Genomic DNA, 24884 nt, shown 5'->3' on the forward strand with positions numbered 1-24884 from the left:
CTGAACCTGAATATCACAAAAATATTTTTTCTTATTACTAGAGTTTACTGGCGAAGTACAGAATTTCCCGCCCCTCTGTGCACTAAGTATACTGTTTAAGTCAATTAATAGATTGCAATTGTTTTGTAAACATTTTTCAGAATGTCCCCTTTATCACTGATGAGGAAAGAAAAAAGAATCACTAGATGAGAATCATTACCAAAGGAGGCCCTCACTACAGGTGGAGAGCTCTGCTGAGCAATCTGATGTGAGGCTGGGGGTAGAGCAAAAGTAGGCTGCCAAATTAAACACAAGATTCTCAGTTAACGCTGAGTTTTAGGTAAACAGAGAATGATTTTTCAGTATAAATATGTATAGAACATACTTACATTAAAATAGTATCCCTTATTTACCTGAAATTTAAATTTAACTGGATGTTCTGTATTTTTGTTTGCAAAATCTGGCGACTATAGGTAAGAGGTGGTGGTACAGAAGTCTCTATTTCGATTTCTGCATATTGAATACTATTTTTTTTTAAGTGATGATCTTAAATGGAAGCTTCTTTAGGAAATAATTTTGAACGGAAATTTAGAGGGTTTTTGTTTTTGCTTTTTTGTTTTTGTTTTTCTATCTAGGATTTTGTAAAGATTTTTCTTTTTTCTGAAATCTGTAAATCAAAGTGATAAGAAATGTCCACTTTATCGTTTGGAAATGAGTAGTTCAGGGCCTTTAGACTGGGGACAAATGATAAACATTAATTCTGGATCATTGACTATCGGTACAGTTTATTGATTGTTTGGCACACATCTTGAATTCTGGAAAGCTTTACATTAGTAACTAAAACATAGATATAAAATTGAATAGGCTTGAGTATGGCTACAAAAGTTTTGATGTGACTTTGGGCATTATTATCTCTTTTAAGACAGTGAAATTAATAAAGCAATAGTAACTCTGTTCTGAGGATTAAATCTAATCACACTTGTAAATTTCTTAACAGAATTTGACATATACAAAATACTCCAGAAATGGTAGTTTTATTTTCCATGGCTTTTCAAAATCAAGTGTGTTTTGCACTGAGTGGGGTATTTTTTCTTAAAAACAGATAAACAAGAAAAAAACAGGTTATTTCAGGAAGAATATGTTATTTACTGTATAAATTGGGCCAAGAAATAGGGATGAACAAAGCTGTATTTGGAAGATCATGACAATTTTGCTTTTTACTTTTTAAAATTATCTCACTTACTTCATTGCTAGAACTCTAGGAATCATCATATAAGCCTTTTTATAATATTTTTGTATATGTCATAAATAAATATTCATTGTTCATTTGTCTAAAAAGTTGAATTCATATTATCAGTAATAATGATAATGTAAAGGCCATGGTATTTCAATGCAGAATTTTAACATTCTCAAGTATTCAGAAACCTATGAGGATTTTATTTTTGTTATTATTGTAATTGGTTACTTTAAATACTTAGTTATTTTAGCTTGATTTTAGATAATTATTTATTTAAAGAATATTACTTTCCAAATTGATATATTATAGAAATATGCTATGATATGTGGTGATTATAGTTAACCACGATAGACGTAAACTTGTGATAAAATTGGTATGTTATTTTTATGTGTTTTACCTTGAGTAAGTCAAGCTGTAATAGAATGGTGAACCAAAGTTTCAGATGTTGTGATATGGCTCGCCTTAGCCAAGGCTGTGGCTGCCACAGTGCCCACTAGGTACCCACAGATTGCATAGGGAAGTCCCACATAAAACTGCTTCAAGACCTATTTAGGTAACTGTTTTGCCTAATTTTATAGAGACAGAGAAAGTCAAACAAAATGAGAGGACAAAAAAAATATGTTTCAAATGGAATAACAAGTTAAAACCCCTGGAGAAAAAAAAACCCTAATGAAGTAGTGAGAAGTAATTACCTGATAAAGAGTTCAAAATAATGCTAACTAAAAATGCTCACTGAACTCAGGAAAAGACTACAGGAACACAGTAAGAACTTCAACAAAGGACTAGAAAATATAAAAAAGAACCAATCAGAGCTGAAGAATACAACAAATTGGACAACCTAGAAGAAATGGACAAGTTTCTAGAAACATACAGTCTAACAAAAGTGAATGAAGAGAAAAGAGATAATTTGAACAGGCCAATCACTAGAAGTGAAAGAGAATCTGTAATTTTAAAAATTCCCTGAAAACAAAAATCCAGAACCTGATGGTGTCACTGGGGAATTCTACCAAACATACAAAGAAGAACTTATATCAGTCCTTGTTAAACTCTTCCAAAAGACTGAAGAGCAGGGAACACTCCCAGACTCATTCTATGAAGCCACCATCACCCTCATACCAAAAGCAGACAAAGACACTACCAAAAAAATTACAGGCCAATATCTTTGATGAACATAGATGCAAAAATTCTCAACAAAATATTAGCAAACCAAATCCAATAACATAAAAAAAGATTATACACTGTGATCAAGTTGGATTCATCCTAGGAACAAAAGGATGGTTCAACATTTGCAAATCAATCAACGTGATACACCACATCAACAAAAGAAAGGGGATAAAGGTCACATGATCATCTCAATAGACAGAGAAAGCATTTGATAAAATTCAACATCCATTCATGATAAAAACTCCTACCAAAATGGGTGTAAAGGGTACATATCTCAACATCATAAAATTTATTTATGACAAACCCAAAAACAACATAATACTTCATGGTAAAAATTTGAAAGCCTTCTGCTAAAATCTGGAGTAAGAAAAGGATGTCCACTGTCTCCACTCTGTTCAATATAATATTAGAATTCCTAGCCATAGCAATCAGACAAGAAAAAAAAAATTTAAAGGGATCCAAATTGGAAGAGAAGAGGTAAAACTGTCACTATCTGCAAATGACATAATACTGTGTGTAGAAAACTCTAAAGATTCCACACAAAAACTATCAGAGCAGATAAGTGAATTCAGAAAGGTAGCAAGATATAAGATTAACATACAGAAATCAGTGGCATTTCTTTACACTAACAATGAAATATGAGAAAAGGAAAGTAGAAACAATCCCTTTTAAAATTTCATAAAAACAAGATAAAATACTTAGGGATAAACCTGATCAAGAAGATGAAGGATTTATACATGGAGAATTATAAAACATTGATAAAGAAATTAAAGATGATTTAAAGAAATGGAAAGATTTCCCATGCTTTTGGATTGGAAGACCTAATATTGTGAAAATGGCCATACTACCCAAAGTAATTTACAGATTTAATTGAATCCTTATCAAATTACCCAGCACATCTTTCACAGAACTAGAACAAATAATCCTAAAATTTATATGGAATCGCAAGAGACCCAGAATTGCCAAATCATTACTGAAGAAAAAGAACAAAGCTGAGGGAATAACCCTCTCAGACTTCAGACAATACTGCAGAGCTGCAGACATCAAAACACCAGGGTATGGGCACAAAAACAGACAATGAAATATCACCTCACACCAGTCAGAATGGCCATCATTAAAAAGTTCACAAATGATAAATACTGGAGAGGGAGTGGAGAAAAGGGAACCCTCTTACACTGTTGGTAAGAATGTAGTTTGGTGCAACCATTATGGAAAACAGTATGGGGATTCCTCAAAAAAATTAAAAATAGAACTATCATATGATACAGCAATTCCACTGCTGTGTATTTAACTGAAGGAAACAAAAACATTAATCTGAAAGATATGTGCACCACTATGTTCACAGCAGCATTATTTACAATAGCCAAGATATGGAAGCAATCTAAGTGTCTATCAACAGATGAACAGATAAAGAAGATGTGATATAGATAGATAGATAGATAGATAGATAGATAGATAGATAGATAGAAATGTTTCCATTTGTAACAACATGGATGGGTGTAAAGGGTATTATGCTTGGTGAAATAAGTCAGACAGGGACATATGCTGTATATTTTCACTTATCTGTGAAATCTAGAAAATAAAACAAATTAACACATTGTTTAACAAAATGGAAACAAACTCACAGATAAAGGAAAAAAGCAAACTAATGGTTACTGGAGGAGAGAGGGGTAAGGGGGGGTGGTAAATTAGGTGAAGGGGATTGAAAGGTAGAAACTTTATTAAGCATTAAATAAATAAGTTACAAAGATATAATGTACAGCACAATGAATAAAGTCAATATTTTATAATAATTTTATATGGAGTATAATGTATTAAAATATCAAATCACTTTGTTGCAACTAACATAATATTGCAAATCAAGTCTACTTCAATTAAAAAAATATTGCACTTTTGGGCACCAAAATGTTTAATTATATGTGGTCTTTTTTAAAGACTAGAAATAATAATAGTGAATTTCTAAGCATTTAATATGTGCCAGGCACTGTGCTTAAATTAAGCTCTCCATGTATTATCTCATTTAATGCTCACCACAACTCTTTAAAGTACTGTTTTGCAAATGAGGAAGTTTAGACTCAGAGAAGTTAAGGACAAGAAGTTAAGGTTGAAGCCCAAGTTTATCTGATCTGACTGTTTTATGTATACTATTTCTGCTTAATTCAAGACGTAGTTGCTTGACATTATTCACTTTACACTAAGAAGTCAGAAGCGACAAAAAAGAAATCAACAGACATTCTTAAAAACCGAATTATCAATATGACTTTTTATGCTATTTCACCCACATACAAATAAAGTACATGCCCTCAGGCCTTCACTCACACGAGCAGGCACATAAATGATTTATTTTTATTCTCTATCTTAATGGAATTATCTAGCAGAGAGGAGAAAAAACAACAGCAATTCAAATATTTGTCTACTGGCGTATCCTCAGAAAATGGAATTCATTTTAAGAACTGAAGTAGGAATAGTTTTCTACACAATTTATTTTTTTAGCCTTTTGCTGTTTCTGGGTGTCTTTTCTCTTTTTTCCATATCTGAAAAGGAGATTGGAAGCTTTGTTTTTAAATACGCTATGTGATGAGGTCCATGTCTTAGTGGATCAATGTTTTAAAGATCTCAGGATGGCTGAATTTGTTACAAAGATAAGCAAACAGGAAAGAAAATGGGAATTAGGAAAATACACAACCAACTGAATGCCAAGACCCAGAAATTAGGATGGTTTTCTGGATTCAGGTTTTTTACTTCTGAAGCTGCTTTGTAAGTCCACCTGTAAAAATTTCATTCTTTGGGACACAGTCTTAGAACAGTCTTCAGTGTTTCCACGAGAGGGCAGTAGTATCCTCTACTTCATCTTTGGTAATGGTAAGTATTCATCAGTCTGATGATATAGTGAAAGAGTGGTTACAACAAGGTGGTTTTGGTACCAAAGCCTGATGGAAGGCAGAATAACAATATTATAGCAACCAGTGTAGATCTAGAAAGAATTCTAAATCAAACTTACAAACACAATAATACAATTGCCTTAATTCATTGAATTGAGATGGTATCCGAAACTCTTGAGTGTGGTTCATTCTGGAGGATGCCACCAACAGCCATCAGCGAGACTTGTAAATCAGCAAAATCTCTCTGTTCCATGAAACTGTATGGAGATCATCTTTCAGATCAGAAAAAGAAATAGGGAAATGGCCTTAATGTGTTAATCACTTTGTCTTGTGCCACGGAGTAGCACGTCTCTTTTCTTTAATGACACTTCTCTCTCATTCAGCTGTGGCAGATTGGCTTAGTGGATTAGACACTGAACTGAAATCTGAGAAGCAAAATGTTTATTAGGGATTAAAGAAAAATGTCAAAGGGAAGGGGAAAAGGCAAAGCTAGGCAGAGCATGAAGTTCTGAAGTGTGATTCAGGCCTGGCAACGCCTTGGCCAACCTGGCCAGGAGGTCTGGGGCGAGAATGGCCCATCAGTGCCCTATGTGAGATGCAGCTGGGTAAACTTCACACCCACTTGTCAGTCAGACCTGGGTGTAAACTGCATTGGAATGGTGGAGGAATCCCTGAGGGAGCTGTGAGGTGGATTCTGTGTGAGTAACTCAAAGGGGCCTTGCTATAGACTGAACGTATGTCCCCAAACCTTCTATGTTGAAGCCCTAATCCCCATTGTGATGACATTTGGAGGTGAGGCTTTGGGGAAGTAATTAGGCGTACATGGGGATGTGAGGGGGGGAGCTCACAAAGGGATAAGTGCCTTTGTAAAGAGATGAGTGCGCTCTCTCTGACCCTGCCACATGGGGATACAGCAAGAAGGCTGCTGTCTGCAAATGGCTCTCAGCAGACACTGAGTCTACCAGCACCTTGATCTTGGGCTTCCCAGTCTCCAGAACTGTAAGAAATAAATATCTGTTAACCATCCGCCCCTCAGTCTATGGTAATTTATTATAACAGATGAGATCAAGCTAACATACAGGACTTTTCCTATTATGACAGATAAATTCAGTTTGGGCATGTCAGATAAGGTTGCTAAAGGGGCTCCCTCCATGTCATTCTGAAAAAGTCCTTGTTCAAACAAGTTTTCTAATGACTAGATCTGCCCTAGGATCATAAGCAATTTTCTCTTTCATAAAATTACATAGCTGAAAGAATGACAAAGCTTATGCAGGGATGTGAAGACTAGGTGAGGCATGTAATTTATGAGAATTCCATTCTAAGCTAGCAGCATAGCTAGAATTCAGGTCTCATTCCAGTACTTAACCCAGTACTCACTGTAATTTGCGAACATGTGCCAGACTGGCCATACCTATTGCTAGGTATTCCCTGAAATCGCTAACATCAGTAAGTTACTCATAGTTATAGAATAATAAATGTTGATATCATTAAACACGTGAATTTCTTATTAATATTTTTGTTAATAGTACTTTGGCCTCAATCTTTTTCTCACCTAATTTCCTTCACTTACTGTACATAGGCTGTTTCTCATTGCCATAGGCAGAATGCTCATGTCTCCTCAAAATTCATATGCTAAATCCTAACCCCCAGTGCGATGGTATTTGGCTGTGGAGCCTCTGGGGGGTGATTATATCATACAGGTGTAACCCTCATGAGTGGATTAGTGCCCTTTTAAAAGAGACCTTAGGGAGCTCCATGCGCCTCCCACCCTGTGAGGACACAGTGAGAAGGCGGCCATCTCTGAACCAGGGAGCCGGACTTCACCAGACACTGAATCTGCTGGCACTTTGACTTTCCACCTTCCAGAACTGTGATAAATGAGTGTTTATTGTTAAAGCTAACCAGTTCATGGTATGTTGGCATTATGGTGTTAGCATCTCTAATGGACTAATGTATCCACAATTGTCCATTCTCTCAGCAGTTGATGACTCAATCTAGAAAACCACCCTACATCCATCTTCTAGCTGTTGACATTTTTCTTTAAAGGCCAAGTTCTATTGCTCTCTCCATTCTGTTTGGTTGAATTTGCCTTCACTTGGTGAAGAAGGAAGTATCAGGTGACACAAGTTTCTTCCTGATTAGAAGCAAACAGAGTACATTCAGTGTAACTCTGCGTGTGTACCATTAGCATGGGAGGCAAACAGAAAATGGGAGTAAGAGAGAAGGCAATAAGGCAGGCAGCTAAAGAAAGTGTGAGTTGTTCCTCAAGCTTGTCCTGCCGATAGGAATCAATTCTTACAAACAATACTAGGCTGTCATGTTCTGCCCTGTGCCTGTACTATTACACTTTAACCATTGTCGCCATCAGGTGAGGCGGGGCACTATTGTCCCACATCACAGGTGGGAGACCTGAGGCTAGCACAGATCAAACAGCTTGACCAGGTCAAACAGGCCTTTTTTCCTTTCTTTCTTCCTTCCTTCTTTCCTTCGTTCCATCCTTCTTTTTCCTTTCCTTCTATTTATTCATTTTCTCTCTTAACACATATTCATTGCCTATTATATGTCAAATGCTCCAATGTATGTATGACCTGCACTGAACTGTGATGTGTGAGAAACTTTTACTTCTTAAGCTACAGAGGTTTGGTGGTGTTTGTTTTGTTTTGTTTTATTTTTATAAGTCTACCCTGACCGGTGCAAAGGACACAACACAGCACACAAGGACAGTCACACAGTACACAAGGACACACTCTGTCCTTGTGACTCAATACATCAAAAAGTTAATATAGAAGAAAGTTGGTTGTCTTCTAATATGAAAACCTCATTTGAAGTGATATGACTATGGTGATGGGAATGTGACAGCTCATCGCAGGACTCACGCGGCTAGTCCTACACATTTCTTGTGTTATATGTTTACATACATTATTAAGTTGTTTATTTATTTTAGTTTGATACGTTTATTCTTTATATACTACATACAGTGCTTTGTTCTCATTTGTAATCATTTTTCTCTTTCTATTTATACATTCTCTCTATTGTTTTAGTGTTTCTCTTAGTCTGGTAGGGTATTCTATCTCTTTTAAAATATTTCCTTAATCTTTCTAGTTTTTTGGAGCTCTTACTTATAGGCTCGCCATTTTTGTCCTTCTTACAACTTTTAAAATTTAATTCTTAATTACTTAATTATTTAAATATTCAATAATGTATATAATTTTTTATTGAATACACAAACATTTTTAAACTCAAATTTTTATATGCTCTTTAATGTAGTGTATTAAGTTGAAAATCAGTGATGCATGTTTAACATTATATGCTTAGGATGATCCAAACTGGTTTTAAAATATTAAGCCAATACATAATCAGAAATGCATTCAATTTATTTTTAACCTGAGAATATCAACATTTGTAATTTTTTTTATGACTGTCTTTCACATTATCACTGGTTATTTTTCTTTTCATTGACGGGCATGACCATTTGAAAACTCACTGAGCTATCCTGAGAAAATATAGGGTTTGGTTTTTCAGATGATTCTTCAGCAACCCCATGAGGTTATATGGAAAAAAGTAAAAACAGAAAGACTAAAAAACAAGAGAAACTATACTTATTACTACTTACTTTCTATTCTTAAACAAGGCAGAAGAATAAAGGACTTACTGATTTGCTGGACAAATAATTGTCAGAGGAGAAAAGTTCCAGAGTGAACACCACTGACTTAATTCATGAATTCAGTCATTGAATAAACTTGTACTGAGACCTAAGTCTGTGCTAGGCACTGACAATACAAAGTCAATGACACGTGATTTCAGGCTCATGGATGAAGTCAGTGGGAGGTATTTGTGCAAATAAGCAATTTCAGTTCAATAGCTAATGCCTTTAATAGAGCAAGTCCAAGGTAACTTGTACAAAACAAAAACAAAAACAAAAAACGCTTGACTCTTTTGGGAAAAACAGGGATGCTCCACATAGGATGGACTGATCCTGGGAGAACTAACAGGACTTTTATAGACAGACAAGAGCATCCAATACGGATAAGGTGTATGAACTGTTCTGGGTAAAGACAGAAAAAGGATTGAGTCTGAGAAACTGCAAAGTGAGAAGAGAGGGAAGGGGATGGAAAGCAAAGGTGAAGGTGGAGAAGATGACAAGAAAGATTTTGTAGGTGATACTGAGGTGGAACTTATCCTTAGGAAATGAGATATTATTGTGTGGTTTTAACTCAAGGAGTCACCGGATCACAGTTAGATTTTGGGAAGATCATATGTCAATAGTGTGCAAGGTGGAGTAAGGTGCCAAAGATGAAGTCTGACTAGGGCAGGGCAAGAGGAAAAAGAGGAAGGGATAGCAGAAGGAGGAATTTAGGAGGTATAATTGACTGGGTTTGGTACCTCGTTAGATATAACAAGGAAGGAAAAAGAGTCCAGGATACGAGTCAGGTATCTGGCAGGGCTAATTGCATTTTTAATCTTTTCATTCATGACAATGGCAAATGTAGAATGTTATAAAGTGACTTATATCCCTCCATCCTTAAATATTGAAGCCTTAAACCCCACTGTCCCAAAGAGACTGTATTTGGAGATAGGGCCTTTAAGGAGGTAACTAAGGTTAAATGAGGTCATAAGTGTGGGGCCTTAACTTAATAGCAGTGTTCTTATAAGAAGAGGAGAACTCTCTTTGCATGAACAGAGGAAAGGCCATGCACAATGAGAAGGTGATTGTCTGCAAGGTAGGAAGAGAGGTCTTGTCAGGAACCAACATTGTTGGCAACTTGACTTTGGACTCCCAGCCTCCACAACAGTGAGAAACGAAATGCCTATCAATAGTTACTTTAAATGAAAATGGACTAAGTGTTCCAATCAAAAGACATAGGGTGGAGGGTGATGAGATATGAAAAGAACTCAACTTGCTATTGGTTTTGAAAATGGAGAACGTCTATGAGCCAAAGAATGCCAGCAGTCCCAGAAGCTGTGAAAGCCATGGAAACAAATTCTTCTCCACAACCTCCAGAAAAGGATGCACCCTTGTGAACACTTTGATTTTAAACTCATAAAACCTGTGTTGGGAATTTGACATATAGACCTGTAAGGTGGAGTGTTTTCCTATTATACTTACTTAGCTGGGACACTGCTTCAGAAAATTTCCTGGAAACCTCCTTTTATAGTTCCAGCATGAGCTCTGGAGTTAAATTCCTCAGGCTCCGATCCTGATCCTCACTTGGCTTTGCGATTTTGTGACCAAGACAACTGGGGAGCAGTCAAGGAGATGGAGTAAAAAGACACTGAGCTCCACTCCTCTCATGAGCACCCCAAAACCATGATTATTTGCAGAATAACCATCAATGAAAAAGACCAAAAGCTATCAGAAAAGATATTCTACAAGTACACTCATAAAGAAGGAACCACCAAAAGATGGGTAAGAGGAGTGGATTCGTGACATAATCAAGTTTCATACCCCGAGATGGATGGCACACAAACTGGAGAAAATCACACCACAGAGCTTCACCCACAGGACAGAGAGTTCTGAGCCGCACGCTGGGTTCCCCAGACCAGGGATCCTGTGCCAGGAAGATGAGTCCCTCGAGCATATGACTTTGAAGTTTAGTGGGGCTTAACTTAGGGAGTCTAAAGGACTAGGGGAAATAGAGATGTCACTCTTAAAGGGTGCACACAAAATCTAACATGCCCAGGACTCAAGGAGAAGCAGTAAGTTAATAGAAGCCTGGGCCAGTATATTGTGTATATGTATTTACATGCAATATATTACATATGTGCAGTCAATTCTACATAATAAAATAAAAAAAGACTGTAACAAAAGACAAAGTAAAATACTACATAATGATAAAGGGATCAATCCAGCAAGAAGATAAAACACTTGTAAATATATATGCAACTAACACAGGAGCACCTAAATACATAAACTGACAGTAATACGAAGATTGTACGAGACTTTCACAGCCCACTTACATCAATAGTTAGATCATCTAGACAGAATCAATAAAGAAACATTGGTCTTAAACAACACATTAGATCAAATTAATTTAATAGATACATATGGAATATTCAATCCAAAAAATGCAGAATGTACATTCTTTTCAATTGCACCCCTATATTTATTTCAACATAATTTATTATAGCTGAAATATAGAAGCCACTTAACGTTTCCATCAATAGATGACTGGATAAAGAAGATATGTTATAAACAACAAGGGTTTACTGTATAAAACAGGGAATTATATTCAATATCTGGTAAAAACCTAAATGAAATATAATCAGAAAAAATATAAACTGAATCATTTTTTCATCTACCTGAGACTAGAACAATATTGTAAATTAAGTCTATCAATTTAAAATGTTGTATATATGTATATAAATATATACATATACATACACATACACACTGGAATATTACTTAGCCAAAAGGAAGAATAAAATTTTTTCGCCATTTGTGACAACATGGATGAGCAACATGCAGGGCATTATGCTAAGTGAAATAAGTCAGACCAGAGAAAGACAAATACCATATGATCTCAGTTATATGTGGAATTAGGAAAAAAAAACATACAAAACAGAAACAGACTTGTAGATACAGAGAAGAAACTAGTGGTTGCCAGGACATGGGGAAAGGGGTTGTTGGGCAAAATATGCAAAAGGGATTAAGAGGTACTAACTTCCAGTTAAAAAATAAATAAGTTACAGGAATGTATATGCAGCATAGTAATATGGTCAATAATGTTGCAATAGCTTTGCATAGGGACAGATGGTTACTAGACTTATCGTTGGTGATCATTTGGTAAGGTATCTAAATGCTAAATCACTATGTTATACATCCAAAACTAACGTAATACCGTATGTCAACTATACTTCAAATAGAAAACTGGGTGAGGCTGTGATCAACTGTGTCAGTACTACTGAAGGTCAGTTATGACAACAGCTGAAACAGAGGCCCTCAGTCATTCTTGGTTCATGTCATCCTTAGAGTCTTTTTTATGGTTGTCCTAGGCCAGAAGAAATACTTAATAGTTTTGTACATTAAGTGGTCTTGCCCAAACAACTTAAAGAATATTAGTGTTCTATCAATTTAGAAGTGATTGAAAACCTAACTCATACAAATTAAAATGGAAAAAAAAACTAGTATTTAATCTCATTCTTAACTAACCACAATTATTTTGTAATAGGATATGTGTCCCTGTTGGGCACTGCACAAATTCTAACTATTGGAATCTCTTTGGGAACTACCTCTTATACCCTGCGCCACATTGATTTTTGCACAGTCTTTGCTTTTTATCACAACAAACATCAAAACCCAACTTTGAAAAGATACAACATCTTTGATAGGAAAGCAGCGCAGTCTCACATTGAAACTGCGAACTAACTTGAATTAGCACTTTGTGCTTTATTTGGCAGTTATTTTTTCCCCCCAAATTTAAAAATATCCCTTGGAGCTTTGTGAGTTTGCTGTGGTGCTTTAGGGAGTTTGGGGCACGGTATGAGGACTGAGTACTGGGAAATGACCACAGGATTTTTCAGTGGGAGTCATAGATAGGGAGATTGTATATTGCATCGTGCAGAAGTATTTATTTATGAAGCTGGTGAAGAACAAAGTCGTAGGAAAAGAGAAGCAAGAGAGAAACGAAAGGACAAGAAAATGGCAAAGTGGCCACCTTTAATAGCATCTAATACAATAAATAAGCAAGATAGATAATAGAACTCAAGTGTGAACATTAGATATGCAGGCAAGACAAAAACTGTTTTCTTGGAACTCTGGGAGCTAAGCCAGCTTTCAGTGGATTAAGGCATGTAGAGAAAAAGTGTGAAAAGAGCATAAAGTAGATTGACTTTCCAGAAGAGACAGCTGGGCCAATCATAGAAGTTGCATGGAAAAGGGCTGAATCATTTCAGAATACAAAAGTCTTGAGAATAACCTAATATTTTTAAACATTTGGTGGAAAGAGATTGCTCATCTTTGCAACTGATTCGTAAATTTCACAAGGGGTTATGATCATTGACTTCATTCTCCTGGGAAGGAAAACCTTAGAAATATTTCAAGGCCCATGTAAGACTGTCATCCCTTCCTCAGTGTTTCAGAAATCCTTTGAGATTAACTCTATTTCATTCTTTTTGAAACTTGATCATTTTTATTTTTGTATTTAGTTCTTGGCTGATCTCTTTTTTTAAGGGTGTATGTCTGACCTTCGCAATAACTGTAATCTTTCTGAACTGGGACTTTCCTAGTACACAGCAGGCATGCTCTAATCTAACCTCAGACCCTTGCACTGGCTGTTTACAAGAACTCCCTTCCTCCCTGCTTCTGATCTGTGTTCAAATGTCCCTTTCTTAAGTAGGTCTGCCCTGGACACACCTATGTAAATTACAACCCACATTTCCCTCATCCCAGTGCCTGTTATCTTAATCATCCTACCTCCACTCCATTTTTTCCTATAGCATTTTCAACTTCTGAAGTATAACTATTTGTTATGTTGAGGGTCCCTTTTCTGCCTTCCTCTAAATAGAACGCAACCTCTACAATGGCAGGGGATTTTGTTGGGGGGAGGGAAGGGAAGTCGCGTCTGTTCACTGATAAGTCCTAAGGGCCTGATACATACAAGATGCTCAAGAAGTCACTTGCAGAGTGAATAAATTTGTTCTCTATCCTCTCTTTCAATGGAGTAAGTCTTCTGTGGTCTCGATAAGCCCTTGTTAATTTCAAAGCCCTGACTTGGATCAAAATCTTAAAAGTTCTGCAATTCCCAAAGCAATGGCAATCACTTTTTTTTTTTTAACATTTTTTATTGATTTATAATCATTTTACAATGTTGTGTCAAATTCCAGTGTTCAGCACAATTTTTCAGTCATTCATGGACATATACACACTCATTGTCACATTTTTTTCTCTGTGATTTATCATAATATTTTGTGTATATTTCCCTGTGCTATACAGTGTAATCTTGTTTATCTATTCTACAATTTTGAAATCCCAGTCTATCCCTTCCCACCCTCTACCCCCCTGGTAACCACAAGTCTGTATTCTCTGTCCATGAGTCTTTAGATTCCACATATGAGCGATCTCATATGGTATTTTTCTTTCTCTTTCTGGCTTACTTCACTTAGAATGACATTCTTTAGGAGCATCCATGTTGCTGCAAATGGCGTTATGTTGTCGGTTTTTATGGCTGAGTAGTATTCCATTGTATAAATATACCACATCTTCTTTGTCCAGTCACCTATTGATGGACATTTAGGCTGTTTCCATGTTTTGGCGGCAATCACTTTTTTTTATCCCTTAGTATCAGAGCACACTCTTCTGTCTAGACTGGCCAGTCAAAGGCTTTCCTTTTTGTTTGTTTGTTTGTTTTTAAGCCCTTGATTGAAATGCTTGTTGAAATTACATTGACTGCTTTTACGTTCCATTTTTGTATTTAGAATTTCTTTAATTGATTTTATCTTTTTATTTGTCTCTCTTTTGTCCCCTTCTACTTTTAATACAGCTTGTTGCCTCACAATTCTGTTTGATGATACTGGCTCAGAAAATAAAAAGTGGATTTTCTTTTTCCCAAATAAGTAGAGAACTTTCCTCTATACTCCAAGGGGATATACATGAAGAATACAAGTATGGATTCAAAGCTATGACTGAGAGTCAGCATGTACTTTTCCTAGAAGAGAAAAGTTGGAAAAGTTGAGCTCAGAAGAATTGTTTGGCATGGGTGAATCAAGTGAAACTACATGAAAAATAAAGGTTGTCGATATTCTTATAGAAAAAATAAATTTTGTTCTTTCATGTAAGTAAAAGCCTCTTCACTTTTATTTTTCAAATGTCCTGGGTTGAGGTAAACAGGATCTATTTTTTGCCATCAAAAATGTCTGTTTTTTTCTGATATTTTCTCCAATCAATAGAAAGCAGAAGGACACCCCAACAGAAATTAGCATTAAAATGCAAAAGCATTGTAACTTCTTTTCTCTGATGGATATTGATTTTACATTTGAATTTAACATGGCTTACTCTTTCATTTCCTCAATTTATTTCTGTATTTTTATTTACAGTTTGTTATTACATTAAATACTTTTTTGTGGTTCTCAATTTGAGTGTGTATATATATATATATATATATATACACATATATAATATTTTAAATATATTAAAAACGAATCACTTAGCAGGTGTTTACTGCCTGCTAATTTGTGTTCAGTCACTGATGTAAACATATCTTACATTGCTGTCAGCTGCCTTGGTCAATAAGGTGTAACAGTCAGTGTGTTCAAGCACACTACGTTCTGTATAATCCTTAATAGGCTTTAAAGTTTTGTAGGTCAGCTAATTACCTTTTCCTTTTTAATCAATAGACTATTTTTTAGAGTAGTTTTAGGTTCATAGCAAAATGAGCAGGAAGTACAGAAAGTCCCCAAATATCCCCATTCCTCCTCTTTTCCTCCTCCTTCCTCATTACCCAGAGCCCACCCGGGGACCAACACCCCACACCAGAGCAGTGCATTTATTACAATCAATAAAACCTACATTGACACAGTATAATCAATCAATCAAAGTTCATAGCTTACAGTTGGGTTCACTCTTGTATTATACATATTATGGATTTTGACAACTGTATAATCACATGCATCCATCATTAGAGAGTATATCATACAGAATAGTTTCACTGCCATAAAAATTCTTTGTGCTCTATTTATTCCTCTCTTCTCTCAAACCTCTGGCAGCCATGGATCTTTTTACTCTCTCCATGCCTTTTCCTGAATGTTGTATAGTTGGAGTAATAATGTGTGTAGCCATTTCATCTTGGCTTTTTTCACTTAGGTATATGCATTTAAGGTTTCTCCAGGTCTTGTTGTATGTTGGGAGCTCATTTCTTTTCAGAATTGAATGACATTTCATTGCATAGATATACTACGGTTTATTTATCCATCAACAAATTGAAGAACATCTTGGTGGTTTGAAGTTTTGTCACTTATGAATAAAGCTACTCTAAACATCCATATGCAGGTTTATGTGAGGTTCAACCCCTCTGGGTAAATACCAACAAGCATGATTGCTGGACTGTATAGTAAGAGTATGTTTAGTTTTGTAAGAAATTGCCAAACTGTCTTCCAAAGCGGCTGTACCATTTTGCATTCCCACCAGCAGTGAATGAGGGTTCCTTTTGCTTCACATCCTCACCAGCATTTGGTGTTGTCAGAGATCATCATTAAAAAAAAAAAGACAAAATCTTTTCTAACCTCATTTTAAGATTTTTCAGTAAAAAGTCAGGAGTCAAAAGTCAGGTATCATTTTTTTTTTCCTTTTTATGAGAGCGGGGGTTACGGCGATGTTGGGAAGGAGAGGTGTGGGGGTGAGATGGGATAAGTGGGGAGCAGAGGAGGGGAGGGGAGAAAATGGAATTAGAGAGTTCTTCCCTTTCCTTTGTAGTATTTCTTAGTTGTGAAGTTTCCCTGGAAACTTGTAGAAAACTCCAAGAAGAGAAAACATACTTACAAGGTTAATAACTACAAAAATTGCTTTGAAGACATTGGGTGAGTAACAAGTGTCTAGATTTTGGGTTCTATGTTGGCAAATTTTAATAGTATTTATTTTGCAAAGTAAGAGTAGAATCATAAACTTGACTGCAATTTTACTTCTACTCATCAGATAAGAGCCTTTCATCATGTCTTACACCAGTAATCAAGACTGATTAAATAGCATATGTATTGAATTCATTGCATTTCATTCTTGACTTTTTGAAAAATTATTGTTGTTAAAATAATTAATAATAACACAAAACTGATAATCTCACAAACCAAATAATATAAATCTTTCATTTTACAACCTCCTTTTAATGTGAATGCATAATTTTTATAGGACTCAAAATTGTACTAACTGGGGGAAGTTTGTGAATTGAATTGAATGTATTGAATTTGGGAAAGTCCAGTAGCCAAGACATTTATTTCCCACCTGTAGCCCAGGCCAAAGGACTGTCTGGCAGATTCAAAATCCCGACAGTCAGATGATGTTTTGCAAACTACAGGAAGCCAGAAGTTTTCACTTGGCAATTCATAAATCCACAGGTGTTTAGAAGGGTCTCTCGTGTGTTCATGAATTAAAGGTGTCGATAGCATCTGTTTAAACTCTACAAATAAAAACTAACAAAGTTACTGATAATTTTGTACTCTTTAAAATTTTGAACAGTGTGAAAGTCTGTATTGAGTGAGCATACATGATGAGCTGGAAGTCAGGGTCAGAGGAGGGGACAGAAATTTAGGATTGGGATGCTCAGTTAAGCAGTGGTTTTAAGTATTTTAAGGATTTAAATTGTTTTTATTCTTATGTATTGTTTAATTTATACTTATAAAGGGTTATTAGCTCAAGTCAAAAGAAAAAGGAATGCAGATTGTTAAAATGAAACAAAATAATGAGGAGTGAAAAAAATAATTCTTCAAATTCATCTAAAGATGGTATTTCCCAGATTTATTGCCTTGTATTTATTAGATCAAATTTTTATTCAAACTTCAGAAAATCTTTTGAAATTCAAAAATAAATGTTAAAAGGAGAAAGTATAAAGTCTATAGACATTTTGATTTTTTGTTATTTGGAGATAAACATTTTCTGTAACAGCAACACCTTACTTGAAGATAAATGTCACTTTTTAAAAACACCTATAAACCTCCATTTTAAAACATTAAAAATTTCATAAAATTTAATTTTGTAAGTATAATAGCAATAAAACCAATATATTATGACACTAAGTTAACTAAGAATATGAAAGTCCTTTAGGCAGAAAAGTTTAAAACTCTAATTAAGGATATAGAAGATGATAGAAGGGATCATTCATATTATAAAAATGTCACATTTCCCCAAATTAATCTAAAAATTAATGTCATCCCTATCAAATTGCCAGTTGGACTTTTTGAAAAACTTAGTAACCATATTGCAAAGTTCAGCTGAAAAAAATGAAGTTCCATAAATAACTAAGTCATCTTTAACGAGGACTGTAAAAGCTTGCCTTCCCAAATGGCCCTACTTTCATAATAATTGTTTCTGCATTATATACATTCACATATATAAATAATAAAATCTAATAATATACTTTCGTTTGAAGACAATAACATCTAAAATTGTTTAAGTATTTTAAGAGCACAAATTCACTAAAAGCTTTCAGGTGCGATACATTAGACATCATGGGGAACAAAAAAATATCTCTACATGAACCGCAACCAAAACAAGCATTGTCATGAACTTTCAGCATCTCTAATGAGGCAAATACTATTTTGGACACTAGATTCAGCTTGTATGGCATCTGCATTTGCTTAGCCTAAATAATATCTTTTGTGTGAACTGAGGTGTCCTCGGTGTGTGACAGTTCTGTTTCGACCTCATCAGACAGTGACAAGCTCAACTTTCACACATCTGTGTGAATTCCCACAGCTGTGATTTGCTAACAAGGGCCTCCCCTGGTGGGAAATTTCACTGAATGATGTCCCCAGAAGTATTAAGTTCTCACTTAAATGAATAAAGCCCTTAATTAACGAAGCTGCCAATGACACTCTCATTTTGTAAAACACTGGAATATAACTTTCCTTTTCAACTGGAAAAGTACTCTCTCCTTATCTAATAAGTCCACCTTTCAAAGTCTTTGTCTTCATAGTCTCTGGCCAACGTTCACTGACGTAAAAGCCTTTGTTAAGCCCTACTTTTTAAGCAGGATTTATTTTCGATTTATTCCAGTTATGCTTTATACCCACTCTCAGTCATACTGCTTGTAGGAGTTCTAACCAGGGGTTGTAAAAGGAACACTAAAACAAAATAACTTTCTCCAAAAAAGCCTTCTTTTCTATTTTCGTGGTTAGAAATCAGAAATGTATGTATATATTTTTTAAAATGAGCACTCAGAGACAATCACATACACACATTTACAAACTTGCGATACTGTAAATTATGTCTGTGCTTACTTTTAGAGAGCAGGTCCTGATTTTGAGGATACTGGGACATGTATGTAATGTGTGAAATTATGGCATTTACTTAGTTGGGGCTCAGCAGTGTGTTATGAAAGTGGACGTTACCTCAGTTGTTCTATGGAATCTCTGAGCGGTTCTCTGTATCCATTGCGAGATCAAGGCTTGAGAGCTGTGCCAAATATGTATTTTCCAGTTACACTTCTTACCAAGCAATGATGTAAAATTTAGTGATGATGCTTAAGAGTGGGGATTTGGAAGACCATCTTCTTTACAGACAAAGACAATTAGAAAAAAAAAAGCTGTTGAGGCAGTAGCTCGAAGCAAAAGGGTGACGTCTGGGCTGAGAGATGCCCAGGGTGGGACAAGGTCTTCTCAGAAATATAATGAATTCCAAATTGAAAGAAGCAAAGACAAATATCTTTATATTTTGTTTTTATTGCTTCTGGGCCTTGAAAGTGCTCTGCCATGATGAAAGCAGGCCATTTTACAGGCTCAAAAATAGAACTTGATTGAGCTAACTTACATTACATGCTATTTTATGTTATTCTAAATTTGCCCTTGGTTTGAGTTTTTACAAATTTTAACAGAGACCATCATGGAAAATGTTTTGAATACAGATTAAAATAAAAAAGAGCCCAGGGTGAGTAAGAGCAGTGAACTATAAAACTGAATAAAATAAATAAAAATCAGATAAATAAAATTATAACTAAATTAAATTCTGACTGGGAACGGAGATTATATGGAAAGGGGAATTGCAGGAGAAGCGGAAGCACTCTGAGAAATTCGCTAAGACTCCAAACATCAGTAGCTTCACTGTCTAGGCTGCCTTTGGCTTATTTGTAATGTATGCTTAGCCCTGATCTAAACTCTGGGCTTGGGAGATCTCATTGTATCTCATTTTGATTATCAAATTATTTTGCTTGCTGAATTTAGACAACTCATCAAATATTAATGGAGTCTTTGTAAATCAGGAAAGAATGTTCCACAGCAACACAATGTAAGTAAAGTGGTGCTTTCCCACGCTAGACCTAAATGCTCAACCAAGAATTTACCTGAGCAAATGAGTCTCCTTCCCTGAATCTGACATGGGAAGGCTTGGTTAGAGTGGATGGTGGTGGTGATGGCAGTGACGGTGCTGCTGAATGGGAGATTCTAGCAGCTGGGATGAAGTTGGTAGTTTCATACATGTTTGAGCAAGGTGAGAAGGGAGGACAGAACTAGGAGGGGAGAGGCTGTGCCCAGAGTTCTGGGTGCATGACTGCCCATTGATTACTTTTAAGCCTAGTTTTTAAAAGTCATTGACAGCCTATCCTGATTGACTGTGACTAGAGGAAAACTTCGGACTCATTATTTCATTCTACTACCAGGTAGACTGTGTCAGTATCAGTTAAGTCAGGTGACCATTTTTTGTTGTTGTTTTTGCAGGTTTCCCTATTTTTAGAGATGCATTAGAAAGAAAATTAGTTGATTTTTTGTATAATCATTCCACTTTCTAACATCTACTTCTCAATGTTTCTGCTTTTAGCAAGATGTTTATCTTAATTTCCTTTTTCTTGTTAGAGTAACTTGTTTATCTCCCTCTTTAGCAACATGATTTTTACCTGAAATTCCGCCCATTTATAGAAACAAATATACTTTATTTAGGCTAGTAAAATTGGTTTACCTTATAGGCTAATTTTAAGGAAAAGTGACACTATATCCCTGTTCAGAAATGGTATTTCTCCAATTGTGATGAATATAGGATTTCATACTAAAGATCGGCTCTGATTTAAGGTAAGTATCACTTACTGATGGTCTGTATTTTTTTTTTTAATGAATACAGTGTTTATTAGTGGAAGATTTTAAATTCTGTACATCAGGTAAGTACCTCATAATATTTTCTTCTGGAGATAGCTATCATTTCCCATTTCACTTATTGGTAACATTGAAGTTAGATCATTTTTTAAAATTAATGCAGTCTAAATCTAACCTGTTTTACATTTATGACCCTAATAACAAACTATTTGAAGTTCCACTCAATATTGATTCTTCCTCAAAGTTTGCTATTGACCTCCATGATGACATTGAATTTACAAATGATACAGTTTTTCAATTTAGAGTAATAAGAAAGAAGGCAAGAACAGCATTGTAAGTATTAGTATGTGCTCTACCACTGAGCTATATACCCTCCCCCTGCCTCTTATTAACATTTTTATACAATCTTAGAGGCAAATGATTACTATTGATATTATCAACTAATCAGGAAGCACTGTGGTAGCATTTTGTCTTTATTTTAGGGTTTGTAGCTAAGTAAATCTTTTAATGAACTTACAGGAAATTATACACTGAGGCTTTGATGCTTGTGGCAGGGAAAAAATGAAAAGTAACCTTGTTCTGAAGCTTCGGTGACTTGAAAAAGTAAACATTTTCTCTTGTTTATTAGGGTCTGAAAAAACTGGTTATACTACAAAACACAAGAGAAAGATAATAAATCTTTTCCTATGAAAAACAGAATTGATACATAGCACGGCTGTTTGTATACAGTACCTCACCGGCTCATAACAGTTTCTCCTGATCTTCAACCTTCTCAGGCTTGCGTGCCCCTGTTCTGCTCCTACATCGGCATGTACTTGTTTATCGCCCCATATCTCATGTGTTGTAACTACCTAAGTGTTCCTGCCTCCGTGTATTTCTCCAAGACAGTGCTGGGCACTCAGAAAATGATCCTTGAATGAGAAGGGGAGGGGAGGAGGCGGGGAGAGAGAAACATTAGAAGAGCAACAATTTCTGCCAAACACAGGAAGTGTTGCCACTTGGCAGCAGTCTCCTCCAGTAAGTAAGAAACTCTCCTCTGTCCCGGTACCTAGGAGCACCCATCTCTCCAGCTGAGTGCAGGTCATGGATGGGAGAGCAGCAGAGGACATAACCGAGTTATGGGTCCAGAAGCAGCATGGGGCTCTCCCATCTGTGGCTACTGTGCTAGCACCGCCTTCATCATCACTTCCTCTTTTCCCTTAAATGACTTAACCCTGGTTTTCACAATGTTAACATGCATTCTGGAGGAAAGATTTCATTAGACAATTAACTTTGAAAAATGACATGCAGTAGTCACTTCTTAAAGATTCATTATGTATTATTCCTTATTAAAAACTTGGTAAAAGTCCTATAGAAAAGATATCTAGCTAGATTTGGGTAACCTAGCATTTCCCAAGTTTTATTTGAACATGGACTACTTTTATTTCAAGAGAGACCTACTTCCATTTCAACAGATGAAATGCTGTACAAAAGTTTGTAGAGGCAAAACTGACTGGATTGATTAATTTGAGGCAAGTTATGAATAAATTAACTTTTCTGAGTCTCATTTTCTTTGCTTATAAAATGGAATAATAATGCCTTCCCACAGGGTTATTGTGAGGACTAAATGAAATACTATAGATACACCCAGGTCAGGGGCCAACTTTTAGGAAACACACTCAATCAACAGGAATCACTTACCATTCCCTCATATCTTCTCACATCCTGCCTTTATTTTCTCATCCCCCTTTTAAGACTTTGCAGGATTTTTTTTTAACCATAATTTAATGGAGAAAAAAAAATGTTCTTATTAAAAGCTACCTAGTCATTGTCTTTCTGCTTTGTCTGGCCCAGGTGGGAAATCACCTATTGGAAGCCTGATTTTTTTTCTAACCATTTTATACAAATGATGACCTCTGTCCCATCCATTTCAATCCATGGACTTGGTGAACATGGATACCCATCCTTTAAGCACAATAAGAATTTTGTTAAATATGACATGATTTCCAGGAATTATTATGTGAATATAGATTCTTAATACTAGAAGTCTGTTTATTGAAAGAAAAAGAAACAATTAATAATAAGATTGATTTTCTATATGGTGCTATAAATTTACTATAATTGCTATAATTGGTTATAAAGGAAAGTTCGCTATTTTATGTCCACTCAGGTTGCACCATTTTGCCTTTTGTCCTCATAATATGTCTTACACATTATTTTTCTTCTTTGGCATGTCATTAATTGCTACTGGATGTCATTGAGCTAGGATAATAAAATAATAAATTATAAAAAATATAATATTTTGTTTTGCTGTTGTGAGCCTTTAGCAATCTCTATGGAGTTCATCTTTTTAATATGTGCATAGAGAATGAGTAAAATTATTCAATGCTGATGGTGTTCTCATCTTGAATTCCAGTGTTCAAGGTAATTTGATTGGTTAAATTATGAAGACACAAAGGCACAATTTAAATTCTAATCTTGCCTTCCCTCCCTTTAAAAAAATTCTTATTAAGTAGAATAAAATAGAGCAAGAGGTTGTTTTCTATTTACTATTTTGTTTCAAAATGGAAAACTTTTTATTGAAACATATAAGTCATCCTAATATATTGCAAAATAATATTAAGACACATGGTACCAAGGATAGATAACTGAAGAAACCAGAAGCCATTTGAACAAGCAATGTTAGACATTTCACAGTAATGCCACATTGCTAGGTCTGCTATATCATCTTAGGGTTGTAAACGTTACCAGGCTTCCTTTCTTCATTAAATCTTCATTAAATTAGTCTGGAAGTATTTGAAATGTATTACATCTACAGCAGGTTTCTTTACTGCCTTTTTTTTTTTTTGAGGGGTTGGTAATTAGGTTTCTTTATTTTATTTTTAGAGGGGGTGCCGGGGATTGAACCCAGGACCAGATGCATGCCAGGCAAGCACTCTACCACTTGAGCTACATCCTCCCCCTTTACAGCAGGTTTCTTTAATTGTGTACTTTGGGCTTAATTTCTCTCTCTCCCTCTCTCTCTCTCTGTGCCACGTGTATATAAATGCAGTATAACTGACTTGATGTATTCTTCAAAAACCTGTGCTTTATAGCACAGAGAACTATATTCAATGGCTTGTAGTAACCTGTAATGAAAAAGAGTACGTATATATATGTGTATAACTGAATCACTATGCTGTACACCAGAAACTAATACAACATTGTAAATCAAAAACAACAAAAACAACAACACAAGCTTAAAAAAAAAAAAACAGTGAACACACAGAATTGGAAAATCCTGGCAGACACTTATATGCTATCAGAGCTATTAATAGTGTCTAATATAATTAGATAACTGGTCTAGGTAGCATTGAAATGATAGAAGTATTAAAATAGTGATCTCTGCCCCTTATTTTTATTTGTGCTTATTTTGTATTTTGCTTTATTCTCTTCAGATGTCATTCTAAGCCCATAATCCTTCTTTAACATTCTGGACATTGGAAGAATACTTGATTTCTGTATGTTTCTTGGCCTCACTCCTGAAAACGTCCAGCAGCACAGAGATGTGAACATAGGACGGCAGTTTATACTCTGGCTTTCACTGCCCTGGCTCTGAGCGGGGGAGGCACGATTAGCACATCCATGAATCACCAGTCCTTTAGCCTTACAATTTCATGGTTATTTGTTTCCACATTTAGGCACAGGCTTCCGACTTGATTGCAATTTTATTAAATAAGGGTTTTAAACCTTGTATTTCTTATCAAGGTTCTGTGTTTAACCCTTTGAAGAGGGCTTTGGAGTAATTTAGATAGAATTTCCCTGAAATAGAAGTATGCCTTCTATAAATATTCTAGGCTTCTAGAGTGAAGGTTTTGTTTGTTTGTTATGTTGTTTATTTTTTCATCTAGTCACAGTCAAATATTGTAGCTCCATAACTT

Source organism: Vicugna pacos, chromosome 12, assembly GCF_048564905.1.
Source record: "Vicugna pacos chromosome 12, VicPac4, whole genome shotgun sequence".
Taxonomy (NCBI): domain Eukaryota; kingdom Metazoa; phylum Chordata; class Mammalia; order Artiodactyla; family Camelidae; genus Vicugna; species Vicugna pacos.